Here is a 13,700-nt window from a genome sequence, read left to right as displayed (position 1 = left end):
CAAAACCTAAAAATAAAGAGCCTGCATAGTGGAACACACTTTTAACCCCAGCAGAGCTAGTCAAATCTCTTGAAAGCCAGTTTGGTCTACAAAGTGAGACTGTCACAAAAACAAAACAAAACAAAACCAAAAAACCAATGATGATAATAATAGATAAATAAGTCCATCAGCTGAGAGCCAGGCATGGTGGAACATGCTAATTATCTCAGCTACCCAGACAGGAAAATGAAGAATTCAAAATCATCCTGAGCTACATACACACTGAGTTTCAGGATAGCACAAGGCAACTTAGCCTGACCCTCTCAAACAGCAACAATAAAAACCAAACCTTACAAACATTCCTGTAATAGAAGATAGAGGTGGAAGGAGCAAAGCTGTAGGCATCCTCAGCTCCAGGGTGAGTTCTAAGCCAGCCTGAGTTACACGGGACCCAATCTCCAGAAAGAAAGGAAAGGCTTGGGCACATTTCAGTCTAAAGCTTCCTATTCGTGAGCAGAGTGGCTTTTTAAAAGTTTACTGCTGAGACTGGAACGATAGCTCAATGTTTAAGAGCTGGCTGCTCTTCCAGCAGACCTGGGTTCAATTCCCAGCAACCACATGGCAGTTCACAACTTTCCATAACTAGACATGCATGCAAGCAAAATATCAATGTATATAAGTTAAAAATAAATTCTTAAAAGTTTATTTCTGAACTGATATTATCTTTTTATAAAATATAAAAAGTAGCTACTAACAGTTTATCTCAGATGCTGGGAACTGACCATACCAGAATATACTGGGAGCTCAGCTCTGCAGATTATCATCCATGAAGCTGAGGCGGCTTGCAAGCCAGATTGAAACAAAGTTGGTCTTCTACTTAGCAAAATCCAGTTTTCTTTCTTTTTCTTTTCTTTTCCTTTCCTTTCCTTTCTTTTCTTTTTTTTTTTTTTTTTTTTTTTTTTCTTTTTTTGGTTTTCCGAGACAGGGTTTCTCTGTGTAGCCCTGGCTGTCCTGGAAATCACTTTGTAGACCAGGCTGGCCTCGGACTCAGAAATCCTCTGCCTCTGCCTCCCGAGTGCTGGGATTAAAGGCGTGCACCACCACTGCCCACCCAAAATCCGATTTTGATTTTAGGAATCTACAATCCCTAATGTGAATGGAAGGGAACACCAACAAGTACGTATGACCCAAAATCTCCTACACAGTTAAGCAGTTTCTCAGGCTCTGTTTTGAAGCCAGGCCTGATGGTACAGGCCTTAATCCCAACTCCCTGGAAAGCTGAGGCAGAACTGAGGCAAGCGCAAGGTCAGACGGGTCAGAGTCCGAGGCCTAGGAGACTTAGCAAGACCCTGTCTCAAGGTGAAAAGGCAAAACAGAGGGCTAAGGATATAGGACAGTAGTGAAGCTCTTGCCTAGGGTAATTGAGGCTCTAGATCAATACAAGCACCAAGAAAGAAGGGGGGGGGGAGAAAAGAGGAAGACAGAGAGGAAAAAGAAAAAGAGAAGGAGGAAGAGGAGAAGGAAAGTGTCTTTTGATACTTGCTAGAACAATGGCATCTTGGGGAGGGGGCAACTCTAAATACTGGAGAGTAAAAGAACTGTTGTCATTCGATTGTGCCAACTACAGAGTTTAAATTAAATTAGTATAAGTTATATAAGATATATGTGTATAATAAATAGGTATGCATACACTCGAATTGAAACTAAAATGAACCATAACTCTCTGAAAACATGGCATCTATATCCTAAAAATAAGAAACCTAATTTTATTCAACTGGAATTAATCTTACAACTAAGAGCGTACAGCTCAGGTTTTCCTGTGTGTTACCAGAGAAGGAAGACCAGACAGAGCTTGAAAGTAAGTATCCTAAGCAGAGCTCACCAGCCTTTCCCATCAACGTCAAGCGCTGACCTTTAGGTACCTACGCCCCTGATGTGAAGCTGTTCTAGGACACGTCTGTATCCGAGCAGCATTCCCTCTGCAGTCCTTGCTTCTATTCTTCTCTTTTCTAATTCAATTCTGTTTGGTTTCTAAGTTAAGAAGTGTGTTTCATTTGCATAAATGGTAACTATTCTGAGATACTATTCATGACTATACATTTGAATTCTCTATAGAGTACCATTCATAAGTTCAAATGAAACAGGAGAAAAAACATTCATTCAACTTTACCTTAATGGTGACTAAGATATAAGCGATGCTAATGTTATTCTACTGTAGAGCAATGAGTCCAACCTACAGTCCCAGGATAGCTACGGAAGCGGCTCAACACACAATCATAATCGTACTTAAGACATCAGATTTTTTGGGTGGGTTTTTTGTTGTTGTTACTCAATTTTGTGCCTTTTCTTCTTACGATTATTTTTTTAATTTTTATTCACGTGTATGAATTTGTGAGTGTGTACAAATACTCAAAGACACTAGAAGGGATCAGATTCTCTAGGGCTAGAGTTACAGACAGTGTGAGCCCCATATGTGGGTGATGGTAAATGAACTGGGGTCCTCTGGAAGAGCAGTAAGCACTCTTAATTTCCAAGCCACCTCTCCTGTCTCTGAATTGCACACGTCTTAAACACAGACTTTATAGATGGTGATGTCGGCTGCAAGCCTTGCAAGTGAAGGGAGCACTGCAAGCCCTTGCTCTTGGCAAGCTTGCGTGACTTTAGGTTCCCAGCAGTGTGCAGCTTCCAGTGTACCAGCTCCCAAGTGCAGGCTAACGGGCACGGCCGGGGCAAACATGCTTCCCCCAAGCCCAGCAAGCCGGACTTCCATCCCTAGAGCCGCACAGTACAAGAAAACAGAATCTTGCAAGTCGGTCTATGGCCTCCATATATGTCCTACAGCACACACATGCCCACACCACAAAACTAAAAATGTGGGAGACAATAATTTGTTTAAGTGTTTATTTACTCAGAGGCAGGGTCTTCACTGTGTCACCATGGCTGGCTTAGAACTCACAGAGCTCTGCCTGCTTTTGTTTCCTGAGTGCTGACACCGAAGGGATGCACCATCATGCCCAGATATTTTTATTTTAAAAAACTTACTCTTAAAAACTGGCTTAGGACTGGAGATGGCTCAGCAGTTAAGAGCACTGACTGTTCTTCCAGAGGTCCTGAGTTCAATTCCCAGCAACCACATGGTGGCTCACAACCATCTGTAATGGGATCTGATGCCCTCTTCTGGTGTGTCTGAAGACAGCAACTATGTACTCATAAAATAAGTAAATAAATCTTTAAAAAATAAACCAAAACCAGCTTAGTGTTGGACAGTGTGGTATATGTATGCCTTTAATCCCAGCACTCAGGGGACAGAGGTAGATGGATCTCTGTGAGTTTGAGGCTACTCTGGTCTATAGAGGCAGCTCCAGAGAAACTCAGTCTCAAAATATGTATATATATAATAATATATTACTTATTTATTTATCTAAAGAACTGGAGTAACGACTCAGCAGTCTAGAGTATCTGCTGCTCTCACAGAGGACCCAGAGCCTACGTACATGGTAGCTCACAATTATCTGTAACTCCAAGTCCAGGTGATCTGATACCCTCTTCTGACCTCCATGGGCACCAGCATACACATACTGTATCAAAACATAAAATAAATAAATCTTTTTGCTGTTGTTTTTGATTTTCCGAGACAGGGTCTTTCTGTGAAGCCTTGGCTGTCCTGGAACTCTCTCTTGTAGACCAGATTGGTCTTCAACTCAGAGATCCTCCTGTCTCTGCCTCCCAAATGCTGGAATTAAAGGTGTGCGCCATCATTGCCCAGCAGTATTTTTTTTTAATTTAAATGAAATGTATTTGTGTGTGTGGAAGTCAGAGCACAACTTGCAGGAGTTAGTTCTCTCTCATATGAGAGTCTTGTGGTTAGTTTTAATTTTCAACTTAACATGTAGAGTCACCTCAGAAGAAAATGTCAGTAAAACTGTCTAGGTTAGGATAACCTGTAGGCATGTCTGTAAGATTGTTCTGATTACGTTAATTGATGTGGAAAGACTCAGCCCACTGTGGGCGGCATCATTCCCTGGCTTTGGGTCCCAGACCTTGAAGAAAGAGAACTGAGCTAAGTAGCAGGAGAATGCATGCACTTCTCTGCTCTTGCCTGCGCTGTGACTAGCTGCTTCCAAGTCCTGCCTTAATGGATTATGAGCAAAATGTAAGCCTTCCCCCTCAGTCGCTCTGTCGGTGTTTCACTATAGCAACAGAAATGAAGCCTTTTCATTGGGTCTTCAGGTGTAGTAACAAGAGGCTTTACCCAGGAAAACCTTAAACCTGTGTTTTAGAGTTATAAAGTATCTAAACAAGGACAGCAAAAGATAGACCTTAGCCAGAAAACTCAAACTTCAGTGAAGAAGAATCCTAACCGGTTCTAGCAGGTTTTTTAAAAAGCAATTCTAGTTAATCTTTAGGACTGAAGCTTTTCTGAGTCTTTCATTCATGAAAGTAATGGTCTGCTAGCTCTTTACTCCATCTAATCTTAATCAGTGATAAGAAATTGAATTTACATAGATCTGCATAAATAATTCAGCTCTCTGTACTGCTCCAATATATCTTAACTTAATAAAATAAAATCTGAACAGAATAAAAATAATGTGGCTATTTTAAAGTTGTCATTTCCTGATTTCCCTCAATTTCTCTTCTCATCGAAAGACAGGAGACCTATAATCAGAAAGAAGGAACAAAAGCCAAGCATCCATCTCAGGCCGGCTGCACACACTTCCTTCCTCAGGCCATCGAGCCACCCTGCTAACTCAGTAGTTTCCAACTGGGGCTGGGGCATTTCTGGCTCTCCAGTGTCTGTGTAACAACGTCTAGAGATATTTCTGGGTGTCACATTTGGGGGTGGGGGGAGATATCACATCAATACTGGCAGTGGGTAGCAAACAGGAGACTGTTTAAAGCTCTAACCTGACCATGAAATGAAACTGAGAGAAACCCACACAAATGAAGTTAGGAAAGCCAGACACAGTGAACTCAAGACGGCCTGGGCTAAAGAGTGAGATCCTGTCTCAAAAACAAAATACACGCTGGGCGTGGTGGCACACGCCTTTAATCCCAGCACTTGAGAGGCAGAGGCAGGCGGATCTCTGAGTTCGAGGCCAGCCTGGTCTACAAAGTGAGTTCCAGGACAGCCAGGGCTATACAGAGAAACCCTGTCTCGAAAAAAAAACAAAACAAAAAAAGAACCAAAAAACAAAACAAAACAAACAAAAAAAAAAACACACACACCACCACCATCACCACCCCACCACCCCCATGAGCATGCGCGCGCGCGCGCACACACACACACACACACACACACACACACACACACACACACACGCACGCACGCACGCGCACACACAGAATAAAACAGAGGTATTATTAGCACTTATTAAGCTTATATGGTATGTTATACATTGACCACACAAAAATGAACAACAAGGGCTGGAGAGATGGCTCAGCGGTTAAGAGTGCCGACTGTTCTTCTGAAGGTCATGAGTTCAAATACCAGCAACCACATGATGGCTCACAACCATCTGTAATTAGATCTGATGCCCTCTTCTGGGGTGTCTGAAGACAGCTACAGTGTACTAAATAAAAAAATAAATAAATCTTAAACAAACAAAAACAATGAACAATAAAACTGGGTGGCATGCCTAAAATCCCAGCACGTGGGAAACAGAGGCAGATGGGTCTATGTGCATTTGAGGCCAGCCTGGTCTAGTGAGTTCCAGAAAGGTCAGAGCTACATAGTGAGACCCTGTATCGAGAAAAATAAAAAATTTAAAAATGCTTTGGATGTGGCTCAATAGTGTGTCACTTGCCTAGCATATATGAGGTCCTGGGTTCATTTCCGAGAGAGAGAGAGAGAGAGAGAGAGAGAGAGAGAGAGAGAGAGAGAGAGAGAGGGAGGGAAGGAGGGAAGGAGGAAGGGAGGATAACATTACGTCCTATTCTTAAGAAGCACATAGTAAACCAGGTGTGATGGCACATGCCTTTGATCACAGCACTTGGGAGACACTTGCAATAGAATCTCTCTGAGTTCCAGGATACCTGGGGCTACAGAAAAACCTATCTTGGAAAAAAGAGGAGGAGGAGGAAAAGGAGGAAGAAAAAAAGCAGCAGCAGCAGCTCACAGTAAGGGAAAGGAATTTTCTAACTTGTCTGATTTGGGATTGGGAGTAAAACAATTTTTTAAAATAATAATATACTTACATCATGTCTCCCTTCCTTTCCTCCCTCCAAACCTTCAATGTATCTACTTGTGCTTTGTTCCCTTTTGAATTCATGGCCTTTCCCCCTCTGTTTTTGTATGTATCTGTGTGTCAGTGTGTGCTCCAATGTTACTTTTTTGGATATGCTTCTCAGAGCTGGCCATTTAGTATCAGATAACTAATTGGTATGCTCTTGCCTGTTCTCAGGATTAAGTAATTTTTGTTGTCTAAGTTTTGACTCTGATTAATGGTTTGACAAAGGGGGGAGGGTAGTCAATGAGCCTTTCCTAAAGCAGAAAATGGCTGAGATCAGCTCTAAAGCATCCAATGGCATAGCGTCCTTCCCTAAGGAACCTTTCAATTCTTTAGTCAACCAAAAGCAATGGACCATCAATTCTTTCTTATGTTATGCTGTAGACCCATTCAAACTACAACTTTCTCCTATTTTTTATTTTATTTTTATTATTTTAAACTATGTCTATGTGTCTATTTGCATGTGGGTATGTATACATAAGTGCAGGTGCCCAGAGACCAGAAATCTCAGTCCCCTGGAGCTGGCTGTAAGCCACCTGATGTGTGGGTGCTGGGAATTAAACTCAGTTCCTCTGTAAGAACAATAATTAACCACGGAGCTATCTCTCCAGCCCTCAACCTACAACTTTCCATGTCTTCCTTTGGCATCACTGGAGCCCAGGAGTCTTCCTCCCTAACCCAAATCCCCCAAAATTATTCATTTCTACCTATTCCCCAATTATCACTTGTCACCCCACTCAACCAAGGCTAATAAAAATAAGCTTCAGCTGGCCAGGCATGGTGGTCCACATCTGTAACCCCAGCACTCAAAATCTAGTCAACAGGCAAGTGTTGTTTTTGGAGACAGGGTTCCTCTGTGGCACTGGCTATCCTGAAACTCACTTTGTAGACCAGGTTGTCCCTGAACTCAGAGATCCATTTGCCTCTGCCTCCCGAGTATTAGGATTAAAAGTGTGTGCCACCACTGCCAGGTCTGAACCATCTTTTATCATACTCAACTCATGTTACTGCCAGCACAAAACTCACCAAAAAATATTATCAAGCAGTTACAATGTAATCTATCAATAATATATCAATAGGCTCAACAAGTAAAAACTTCACAACCTGACAACCTTGAGTTCAACCCCTGGATACCAGATGAAAGGAGAGAACTGACCCCCAAAGTAGTCCTCTGACCTCCACACACCTTCTGTGGCACACATGCATCGATTGCATCTCTCTCAATCTCTCTCTCTCTCTCTCTCTCTCTCTCTCTCTCTCACACACACACACACACACACACACTAAATGACAGATAATTTATTTGCCTTTATTTATATGCATTGGTGTTTTGCCTGCATGCATGGCTATGTGAAGGAGTCAGATCTTGGAGTTACAGACAGTTGTGAACTGCCATGTAGTGCTGGGGTTGAACCCAGGTCCTCTGGGAAGAGCAGTCAGTGCTCTCAAACACTGAACTAGAAAGATAAACAATTATATTTATATATATATATATATGTGAGTACACTGTCATTCTGTTTAGACACATAGAAGAGGGCATCAGGTCCCATTACAGATGGTTGTGAGCCACCATGTGGTTGCTGGGAATTGAACTCAGGACCTCTGGAAGAGCAGTCAGTGCTCCCAACCACTGAGTCATCTCTCCAGACTAAGATAAACAATTCTTAACCTGATTATGTATTGACATCAGAGCTCCTATGCCACTTAATAAGCACATTTTTCATGAAAAATCCTGATATGACCAGTTTGAAGCTCTGATCTTTAGGGATTACAAACACAAAAGAAATATAAGACACAGTTAAGTTGGCTTGAGTTTGTGGTGGTGGTGTTTGTTTGTTTGTTTTTCAAGACAGGGTTTCTCTGTGTAGCCCTGGCTGTCCTGGTACCCACGCTGTAGACCAGGCTGGCCTTGAACTCCCAAATGCTAAGATGATTTACACAGAATCACAAGCATATCTTAGCATGTAACATGCTAGTTCACTATTTTACAATTACTTTCAATAGTATCAGCCCTTATGAAATGGAAGAAAGTGGGTAGTCTAGATAAGACTCACTCCTATTCCCTAGTCCAATCCCACAACTACTCCACCTCCAGCTTCCAGTCACCATTCCACACCCTCTCTACATCCCCGTCAAAGTGCTGTTAACAGACGCCATGGTGCCCTTCAAATCGGAGGATGAACTGAATGAAGGCTTCAAACACAATGGTCCCATAGTCTGTGGAACAAAGTTCTTAAAATCTATGCTGTCCTGAGGTTTCTTACAAAGAGAAGAAATCCTTCATTGTCAAACAATGTACTTCATTCTATGGTAGAGGTAGCTCAGAAGAACTAAGACTACACATCATATGACTGAAGATGAGCTTAGTTGGTAGAGCACTTGCCTAGCGGGCATTGAGGTCCTGGCTTCGATCCGTAGCACCACAAAACCTGGGTATAATGGCCCAAGCCTGTTGGGAGATGGTTTTGTGCACTGTGTAAAGGTCTTTGTGTTATCCACATGCTGATCTCTGTACCCCAGAGAGTGGAATATGTCCAGACTTTGGTAATGTTACTTTTGTGGATCATCACCTGTCTCAGTGTTTTGTAAACATTCTTTCTTCTCCATCACCTCCTGATTGGTTTAATAAAGAGCTGATCAGACAACTAGCTGAGAGAAGAGAATAGGGAGACTTCCAATCCCGGTCAGGGGGTCCCAGAGAGTGAAGAAGAAAGGAAAGTGCCAAAAACAAATAAGGAGTCACCGTGAGGTCACACGGACCAGAGCAAGCCAGGGCAAGCCATGGATTGAAGGTAAAGGGACACATGGATGGGAATGGACAGCATTGGAAGGTTAGGATAGCTCAGAACCTTCCCAGCTTAGGCTTGTAGCTTGTTAATAAAAATACCAGGTCTCAGGCTGGAGAGATGGCTCAGTGGTTAAGAACACCAACTGCTCTTCCAGAGGTCCTGAGTTCAATTCCCAGCAACCACATGGTGGCTCACCAACCATCTGTAATGAGATCTGATGCCCTCTTCTGGTGTGTCTGAAGACAGCTACAGTGTACTCATATAAATAAAAGAAATTAAAAAAAAAAAAAAAAAAAAAAGCTGGGCGTGATGGTACACGCCTTTAATCCCAGCACTCAGGAGGCAGAGGCAGGCGGATTTCTGAGTTCGAGGCCAGCCTGGTCTACAAAGTGAGTTCCAGGACAGCCAGGGCTATACAGAGAGATCCTGTCTCGGGAAAAACAAAACAAAACGAAACAAACAAACAAAAAACAGGTTTCTGTGTCTTTATTTGGGAGCTAAAAGAGGCTAGAGCAATGTAGAAACGCCCTGTGTTTATTTGGGAAAAGTGGCATAGAAAATCCACCAAGAATTATTTTTAGACAAGTCTCTAAACCCAGAACTAGAAGTGGAGGTACAAGAATCAAGAGTTCAAGGTCAGGGGCTGAAGAAATAGCAGTTAGTAGCACTAGACGTTCCTTCCTCTAGAGGACCTCGGTTCAGTTCCCAGCACCCAGACAGCAGCTCAACTGTTTGCAGCTCCAGTTCCCGGGTATCCATGTCACCAGGCACAAACATATGCATGCAAACAAAACACCCAAACACAGAAATCTTTTTAAAATAAAACCAACAAACAAAAAAGACGTCAAATTCATCCTCAGCTGCATAGCTAAGTCCAGGCAAGCCTGTACTACTAGAAACCTTGTCTCAAAACACCAAGAAAAACAGAAAGGAAAAAAGAAACAATTTGACCCAGATTCCATCTCCTAGTGATTATCCCACGTTACACTAAGCATCACCCTGAAGGAAAATCAGCTCTAAAGTCCTGCAAACAGGGGGCTGGCAAGATGGCTCAGCCGGTAATAGCACTGACTGCTCTTCCGAAGGTTCTGAGTTCAAATCCCAGCAACCACCTGGTGACTCACAACCACCCGTAATGAAATTTGATGGCCTCTTCTGGCACATCTGAAGACACCTACAGTGTACTTATGTATAATAGTAATTTAAAAAAATCTTTAAGGGCTGGTGAGATGGCTCAGCAGGTAAGAGCACCCGACTGCTCTTCCAAAGGTCCTGAGTTCAAATCCCAGCAACTGTAATGAGATCTGACTCCCTCTTCTGGTATGTCTGAAGACAGCTACAGTGTACTTACATATAATAAATAAATAAATCTTTTAAAAAAAAACTGTATTCATTTAAAAAAATCTTTAAAAAAAAAAAGTCCTACAAACACCAATCTTTGAGTTTACAGAAAATAAAGACCAAACAACCTACAAATTATTATTTATAAATGTGGGGGGAGGACAGAGAGGGTGGTGATGTAATTCAGCTGGAAAGAGTGTCTGCTTAGCAGAACCATAAACAGAAAAAGGTGGGGGTGGGGGTCATTGTACTTTTATCAAAACAAGTACAGAGAGAGTGCTAAAAGGCATACTTCGGAATCTGAGAGAAAACGCCCACTGACTACATTTTAATTAAAGTAAAAGTTTTACATCACAGGAAAAAAAGTTTTCTACACAACACTATTTTCAGACACTGAAATCAACTTTGCTGTACAATATTTACTGTATATCTTGCTTGCATGTATGCATGTGCAGTGTGCATGTGCAGGCTGCCTGACATCAGAAGTGGAAATCAGATCCTCTGGAACTAAAGTCACACACATTCACACAAAGCCAAATGCTCATACAGACAATTAAAGGTAAAATAAAATATATTTTTTTAAAAAGACACAAGGGGCTGAGGAGATGGCTCAGCAGGTAAGAGCACTTGTTGCTCTGGCAGAGGACATAAGTCACTACATAAGTTGTGTGATTCACAACCATTTAAAAAAAAAAAAACCTTAAATGTCAAAAACCAAGTGGAGTATGCTAATGCTTGATGCCTATAATCCCAACATTTGGGAGTCTGACACAGGAAAATACTGGGATCAAGGTAAGCCTGAGTTACATAGGAAGACCCAGACTCATAAATAAATAAATAAATAAATAAATAAATAAATAAATAAATAAATAAATAAATAGCAACATTAAAAAGAAAATGACAACATGGATATAATTAAATGGGCAAACATATTTTTCAAGTGCTGGTGGCTTTGCACCCTCTAGTAGGAAAGTCAGATTATGTTAAAACCCAGAGTTTGTAATCACAGTTAAAACTCAGACAAAGCCTGGGAAGTATGATGGGGACAACGAACCAACAGTGATGACTCAATAAAGAGTCCCTTAATCGTTTACTCTGGAAGATTTAAGACCTAAAGTTACTTCATTCTATATTCTAAAATCTAGAAGACCGTTCTCAAAGTCCAGCCAACTCAACTGCCTTTTTCTGGGCAAGCGGTGCCTCCCACATGGCCCGGGACAGTCCTTACAGCTCCCTGACAGGAAGCAGGCTTGCAAGTCCTTTCCTTCCTTCCTCTAGCTGCTGCTTTTCTGGTTTTAGAATTTCAAACAAAGAAAATACATATTGGCTCCACAGCTCAGAAACGCCCTCTTTCTCAGCAACTTCCTCCTCGGATTTCCCTCCCTAACACTGGCACATGAGAACAATACCCACAGCTGGACCTGCTATTTTGATTAACCCAAAGCTCTGGCGGTTTGGAAAACTTAAGGGCTAAGGTACCCAGCTACTCCTACTCAAAGTCCACTGCCTTTACTCATCTGCAAGATAAGGAAAGAACAAAGAAAGAAAGGCTACACTTGAACACAGGCAGGCCATTGAAACTTTAGCCCCAAGGAACCCAAAGAAATTATACAACAGATGGATAAATTCTCCCTCCCAATAAAATGTAGCCTTTGTACAGAGGAGAGAAAGACACTCTGATGACACCACCTGGAGTCAAAACTCATGTCTCTATACAACAAATATTGGTGACACCTGCCTGGGACTCAAACGGAATCCTCTGCTGTCCTGACACACTTCGAAGTGATTTTTAACACTCAGAAATGGCCCTTCCTTAGTCACAAAGCAAGAAAAGGAGATGGGCTTATAATTAATAATCCTGAGCTTAAGACCTAGCCTGTCTCCACACCAAAAGTGAAATCAACTCTCCAGGCTAGACCCCTCCCTCCATTTATGACAAAGCAAACTTTGTAAGAGAACACTAACTTATCCCTGCGCGCCCGGTGCTTCCCAGAGGAAACACCCTCACTTTGGTAAGTGCCACACGTTCCGGTGTCACCCTGAGCAAGTTACTTCTCTGAAACCTACTTGACTTCCTCACCAGTAAACTTACAAGGACAGCTGGAAAAACTAAACAAGCACTTATACCTAAGGTTTGGCACATAGTAGGACAACCATTAACATTTTCCTTGGCTTTCTTCCTCTTCAGTGCTGGGCTTAAACGCCAAGGGTAACCCCTGATCTCTGAATCTATGAACATTTCCTCATCTCAAAGGACCACAGGACTTAGCCCTTCCCTGTCACGATCTGGGTAGCACCCATGCATTGGTACCAGTGGCCCGTAAGCCAAGGCTCCTTTCTGTAGGGCTCATTCTGTGCACATGTGCGCGTGCTCACACACTCCTCCACAATGTCCCTACCCCCAGCCTAGCAGCCAGGGTCCCCAAAGAGCACCTCAATTACTTTATGGTCCAAATATGGAAACTGAGGCTCAGCCTGGAGATGAACTTGTCCAGGAGCTCGGGGAGTTGCTGAGACCCAATTCACAGGCTTCGGTGAAGTCTATTTACAAATGGTAAACTGAGGCCCGAAGACGGAAGTGACTTGCTCAAGAACACACAGTGGGTTGGTGGTAGGGCCACTTTCGCCGACCCTCCCTAGTCTCCGAAGGGCACTCTGGGTCACCACCACCCCTGAGGTGTCGCCACGGCGCTGACAACACACGAGCCGCACCAGCGACCGTCAGAGCAGACACCCGGTGCCACCGGACCCTTGCAGGGGTGGCCGGGCCGGCGCTCGCCTCTCACAGCCGGGCGCGCCCAGGGGGACTTGTTGCTCACCTGACCTCGCGCAGTCGCCCTCAGCGACATGAAGGGCTGGGCAGCCGGTCCGCGTCCCCACGGAGAACGCTCCAGCCTACTGCTTCGCGGGCTGCTACTCAGCCGGACGCCCCCCTCAGCGCGCTACGCCCCCAGCCGCACTCCACCGGCCTGAGTCCGCCATTACGCGATTTCCCCGCCCCGGGACGCAGCCACACCCCGCCAACCGTTCTGATTGGCTCCCTGCCCCACCCGCCCGGAGCCCCCAGCTATCCCATTGGTCTGAATCCAATGCCAATTAAATAAGTACGCAAAAGACGTATTCAAAGGTAGTGTCCCGGGAACTCCACCCGAGCGACTTCCGCAATCGGAGTAAACAGAGGCGAGGACAAACCAAGTGAAGTGGAGATGGGACTAAAGGTACATCGACGCCCAAGTTTAAGTACAAAAATATCTGCTAAGACAGGGAAAGACCTCGGCTAACATGTATTGAAACACGATTTATTTTTATTAGAGTCCAGAGAGCCAGCCTGTTTTTTGTGTAAAGAACAGGCCGAGCCTATGAA

General features: G+C 43.4%; 1 protein-coding gene across 3 annotated transcripts in view; it reads right to left on the bottom strand.

Moving 5' to 3' along the window:
• Nucleotides 1-13,353, bottom strand: part of Wasf2 (WAS protein family, member 2) — a 69,218-nt gene extending 55,865 nt beyond the window's left edge. Inside the window, exon 1 of one of the 3 annotated variants that reach the window (XM_006538849.4) lies at nt 13,156-13,353. The gene's annotated coding sequence lies outside the window, so the exon portion shown is untranslated. The remainder of the gene's footprint in view (nt 1-13,155) is intronic. The other 2 variants (XM_006538850.4, NM_153423.6) reach the window with 2 other exon arrangements.
• Between the last annotated feature and the right edge of the window lie 347 nt (nt 13,354-13,700).

The sequence above is a fragment of the Mus musculus genome, chromosome 4, assembly GCF_000001635.26.
Source record: "Mus musculus strain C57BL/6J chromosome 4, GRCm38.p6 C57BL/6J".
NCBI lineage: Eukaryota > Metazoa > Chordata > Mammalia > Rodentia > Muridae > Mus > Mus musculus.
Note: the sequence above shows the minus strand (reverse complement) of the source record. Positions and strands in the feature narration are given on the sequence as shown.